Raw genomic sequence first — 6,251 nt, forward strand, 5'->3', positions numbered from 1 at the left:
AAATACTGGATGGGGGTGGGGAGTATCCACAGAGGTGACATTTGCGCTGAGAACTGACCTAAGAGCAGGGAAAGAGAGCCCCAGGACGAGGGAACTGAAGGTGTAAAGTCCCTAAGACAAGAAGAAGCTCTGAGAATCGTGACAGATGATGTAAGAGAAGCCACCAGGAGCCAGAGGAACATGCCTTTTTGGGGTAAGTGACTTAAAAAAAGGGGACAGACATTGGAGATTTAAAAAATATATGTATGATATATGCTTTTAACTAACTTTTAAAACTTTTCCCGTAAAGAACCTTCAGTAAATAAGTAGTGGCTGCTGGATATGACTTGCAACTGGGTGGCAGGTCAGCAAGGAAAGAATTCCAAAGCAGAGGACTTTCTGAAAGCGTAATTATACACTTTGAACATAACAAAAGGAAAATAGTTTTTAAGGTAGCAAATCCTAAAGAGAATTTGGATAATGTGGGTGCTATTCTTCACATTTTTCTACGGCTAATTAGAAAGAACTGGGAAACACATAATGTTGCCCACAGCCCTGCCAACTCATTATGGGCACTTCTGATTTCAGATAAATGAAGCCCTTGGTTACCACCCCCAGCTTGTCTCAGACATTCATTGTGTTATCAAAGTAGATGAGTAAAAATAATAGCCTTCTGAATATCTATTAAGGGTAACTTTCTCTTATTAGCGAATACTTAAGTTCAAATTATGTCTCCATGTCAATGAAGCAACTCCCAAATTCACTTTGCTCTTGAAAATCTAATTTTTCAATTTTTCCCCTTTATACAGAAAATGTGATATTTGGCTGGGCAGCTTAGAAAACCAACATTTTCATGTGTGTGTAACTACAAAAAATGTGATTATATAAAATTTCAGTTGGGATTGACATATATACACTAATATGTATAAAATGGATAACTAATAAGAACCTGCTGTATAAAAAAATAAATAAAATTCAAACATTCAAAACAAATTTCAGGTATATATATATATGCACACATATATATCTTCTCTTTAGTCAACAATATATATTTTTCATTTTAAAAAGCATTTCTAATATTTACTGTGTAGAAACAAATATATGCTAAAAACAAATAGCCAGTTATCACCTTTAAAACATCCCTTATTAATTAGAACCATGATGTTATTTGAAAACAAACACTGTGAGATATACATGCTGGGAAATATTAAATTTCATTGTCAGGGTGAAATTTGAGGAAGGAAAAAAACAAGACAACTTACATTTGAGTTTAAGTTCTCAATAAGTGATTTCATCACTAGGTTCATTCACGTAAATATAATAGCAGTGTTTGCAAAAAGCACCCCCCCCCAAAAAAAAAAAAAAACTAAATGAAAGCAGAAATGAAGAAAATTTGCATGATTTTAAATATCAAAATGTCTGAAAGCATAACGCTATATGGTTGAATTTTCTATTATTATGGAGGTTTGGTTTTATATGGAAAAAATGGAAAGGCTCTTACTGGTTTAGGTTGTTCAGAAGTTAGAAGAGAAGCTGCCACTCATTTTGGTTTATTTCTTCAATCATTCCAGGATCCCATGAACTGCTTCCTCCCTCATCAGACCTCACAAGATCAGAGATTAACATGCAGCTGCTTATAGCCTAAGGAGGAGGCCAGCTGGTACAGGGGAAAGCACACACAGGAGAGGTGGTCCTATTTGGAAGGCAGTCTACTGATATTATTAAGACCTCTAGTGAGAGACCCAAGTCCAAATCCGAAAACCCTCATTTACCTGAGGTCAATTTGCACGAATACCTTAACATCTCTGAGAGCCTATTCTCCTGCAAAATTGGGACAATAGTATTTATTTCAGTGTTACTGCAACAGATAAGTGGCATGCAGTAAGCACTTAATATGTGCTGGTTGTTTATATAAATATCTGTGGCTTGGCCACTAACTTCTTATGTGACTCTGAGTAAGCCATTAATCTCTGGGCCTAAGAATCCTTGTTTATAAACTGAGAGTTGAACAATGTGAGCCCAAAGTGTCCTTTTAACTCTAATATTCTGTAATTCTTACTATCTATGTGTCCTCAGTTTCCTCATCTTTATAATGGGCATACTAAGAGCACCTACCTCACAGAATTTTTGAGAGAATAAAATGAATTAAGACAGGTAGAAATTCTTAGAACATTGCCTGGCACATACATGTTAGCCATGATGGTGATGATGATAATGATAACTCCATTGGTAAATAGTGTGATAGTTATAAAACATTTAGTATCTGATTGATCATATGATCTCTTCTTTCTGGAGTCAATGCCAGCATTACCAAGATTTTATCCTCTAAAGTTCTTCAAGACTAAACTTATTCACTTCTCAGTAAGAAATAGAGATTTCCCAGTGTAGATACCCTGACCTGCTAACATCTTCATTTTTTCTTTTGGTAACAATGTTTTAAAAGATTAATTGACTCACTTATCACCACCCTCTCTTTTTGTGAGTCTGAATATGAGTACTTTTTGTGTGCACTTTCGTTCTGAAAAACTATGGCACCAAAATCCTACACATATTGTCAAAGCTCACTAAATTTGCTTGGAGAGTTTCCTGCTTCAAATTATTTTAAATAAAATATAATTTCATCAAGTAACTCAAACATGCTAATGTTTAACTGGCCCTTGAAGAAAAGTTTTGATTTATCCAGAACTGCGATTTGCATAGGTCATTTCCTCACTCTCCCCAACCTTTTTGCGAAATGCTACACACAATTAAATAAGCCAGTTAAGCCAAATGAACCGGTGAGTGTGTTATAAATAGCAACCAAAATTATACTTCAGATGTTAACTGGTTTGTCCTGATTCAATAATGAATTACATCATTTGACAAATGAGATAAGGCCTTCACCTTTATCTTTCTGATCCAAACTTCTAATAGTTGAAATGTACTATTACCATCTGTTGTCTGGCCTCTGAAATGCTCTGGTGATGTCTGCCTCATTTCAAGTAGTCAGAGCTTGTCTGCCAAAAAAACACTCTCCTAAGTGTCTTGATTGGCAGGCCCAGTGAGAAGGCTAAGAACCCAATGAACCATGGAGACGCAGCTCAAACTCTGTAGAAGTTTCCTCTAGTTCAAGGCAGACTCATTTTCTCAGTTTGCGTTGCAAAGAAATTGTCGCTATCAAAGTTGTTTTTATTTTGAATCTCAATCTTGAAAGATGCAATGCCTACACTTTTTAAGAATGTTTGGGCCTCTCTTAAGCTATTAGACACCCTTTACCAGATGGCCATCGTTTCGGTGCCTTTCATCCTCGGCGAAAATAATTTGAGAATGAAGCTGAGAGTGCTATATAGCCTAGGGTTTTAACTCAGTGAAGCCGCACGAATCTGTTCTTTATTGTTCTTCATATTGCTCTAGGTTCTGGGAAAAGGCAAGATGAATCTTTCTGCTTTCAAGAAACTTACAATAAGGTAGGAAGGGCAGAGTAAACACACACAGAACCATAGCCAATAACATAGATGAAGGCGAAAGTAAGCGCCAAACAGAATGGCACAGATTATAAGTGTGACCAGTCCCTTGGTATGTATAAAAGAACATTTAAAAAGGTAAAATTTAGGAAAACAAAAAGAAATGAAATGCAAATAACAAGATAGAGAGTGACTCTAGAGTTGAAAACGATCTGTCTTGGTAGGTTTGAGCAGTGTAGAAATGCCAAGCCCGGGCAAAACAGGAGTTTCCAATATTAATGTCGGCAGCATCATTACTAGACACATCCAAAAGACAGTTGATGTTAGGTCCCTGTTGGTCTGTGGGGAGGCTGAGAGCAAGAGAAGTTAAATAACCTACCCATAACGAGCCAGCCAGCAAGTGAGAGCTGAGATTGAAGTCCAGGAGTAAGGGCTCGAGAGCTATGGCCCAGACTTCACAAATGCGTTTAGTAACCACATTTCCCTTTGATTGACTTTACTGAAGTGACCATATATTTGAGAGTGAAAGGAGAAGCTATGAATAAACAAGATTGAGCAACTGGCGTGAACCAAGACAGTCCAGGGCCAACTGGCATGTATGGTCACCCTCTCTCTTCATCTCTCCAGTCCCAGCCATCTATCAGACACTCTTCTGGCCAGGTGCTGATTTCTTGGACTAAGTTGATTAAAGTCTTATAATTCTAGGAAGTCTTCCATTTTCAAAGGTCCCACAAAGAAACAGTTCCAATTAAATAAATCACTGACAGTGAAATTTCAAGTAGTCAGGTGTCTGATAATGAGAACTATTTCAAAACACCAGTATTTTCCTGGCATCTGTCAAATCGCACCTCTCCTATGAGACTTAGCCAGCTGGGTGTTTAAGAATTATTGGTCAGCTATGTACTACATGTATTGATGGATTCACAGGTAAAAACTGTAAATTAACGAGGTAAAGATGAAAGGCGTTCTGCCCAAGATGTTTAGCACTACCCAGACCTCTGTTAGAGTTTCATTTCCAGTTCAGAGCTCATCAAAAGAATGAAAAATATGGAAATTTGGAGAGATTCAGAAGAGACTAAAGACTAAAATGAAATTATACATATGTTGAAATGTTTAAATCTACCAAAATGTAATGTGTTTCAATAAAATGGTATATGTCCTCAACACAGCCAAGTTCATAAATGGGTAGTAGATGCAGAGTGACAGATTACCAAATGCCTGTGTATCATTTGCACAAAATTTAAGTTAAAACTCATTTCCATCCCAAGTATATGTGACACCTAAATTAATATTCTACCTGTTTTGCTTTTATTTTAGATTTTAGGCAATTTAAAATTTCCTTTTTATTTGCAAAAAAAAATTAAAAGGTGTCTACCAGCAAAATTAATGGAAAAAAGGGCAAAGAAGGGAGGGGATAAAAGAAATATGAAAGGAGGAAATGGGAACAAGGAAAAACACCAACACACAGAAACGTAAAAATACTCCAGCCAGGCTCAGAGAACCAGCATCCTTGGCAGCAAGTGCTGTTAAACATCAGAACGGGTTGCTGAGGGAGGTGAGGGAATCTCCCTTTCCCAGAAGTCTTTAAAAATAGCATCACATCTGTTGGGATAGAATAATGGTGGTACTGCCTGACTAAACAGCTTCTCAAGCAAACCCATAGGTTGGTAATTCTACCACTTCTATTTCTAATTGTGAAAAAGTAACAAATAACTTCAGTTCACCTAGCAAACTGGGACTTACAACGACTATCAATTTAATTGCGTTACAAAACAGTTTTCATTAGGTTTTGCAATGCAAAGATAGATAACTAAATTATTCAGGATATAGTTTAATGTACAGCAAAGGCTCAAAACTTACTTACCCTTTTGTAATATTTTCCCAAAACATTATGAAACCAGAAAGGTACTCAGTTTATGTCCTCACATGGAAGTTAGAGATAAGGCAATGTACAGAATGCTATATTTAATTTTTAATTTTAACTGAGTAGCACTTGCAGGGGTGAAGTTACAGGAGGGCTGGATTGGATAAACCGTCTTAAAAATTAGAGTCTTCCAGGCCGGTATCCCAAGAAGTAAAAGGATATTTGTTCCCTGGAGAGAATTTAGGTTGTGATCTGATGTATCTGCAGTGCCCCCTCCATCAATGATGTTTTGCTTTATACTAAGCTATCAGATTATTTCCCCCACTCCATTTAATTGCACATATATTTGTTAAGCTCCTACTTTTTGTCAGGCAGTGTGCCAGGAATACAAAGAGAAAAGGATCACAACCCACGACCTTGAAGAACACAAAATCTAAAAACAGCAGTTGGGTCCAGGTGTGGTAGGGCCTTCCACTAGTGTAATTTTGGATCTGCATTTTAAGAAAAGAATACAAAATTACAAATACAAAATTAAGAGTGAAAGTGAATATTTATCTCAAAGAGAAATCACAACAAATTACAAGTTTTAAAATTCTGACAAATTCCAGAAATATCACAAACTCTAGGGGAAAAAACTATATTTTTTATTAGTTAACTACCTGGTTCACATCTATAATTCTATTTGTCCTACATTTTGGTTGCATATTGTTGACCACATGACAAGAATTTTGTTATATCATTTCCCATAGAATGATAATTCAGTTATTCCTCTGGTATGCTTGTTTGTTTTCTTTCTGGTTCACAACTTATTCATAATTAAAAGTAAATTTTCAGAATTGTCAAGTAGAGAAAAAACTCAATCAAGTTTCTTTCATACGTAAGCTGTAAGAGCTGTAAGATTCCAGGGCACTGCAAAATTTCTGATGTATGAATAATTTTAAATACTCTTTCAATTGATGATGGTT

This window comes from Globicephala melas, chromosome 14 (genome assembly GCF_963455315.2).
Source record: "Globicephala melas chromosome 14, mGloMel1.2, whole genome shotgun sequence".
Taxonomy (NCBI): domain Eukaryota; kingdom Metazoa; phylum Chordata; class Mammalia; order Artiodactyla; family Delphinidae; genus Globicephala; species Globicephala melas.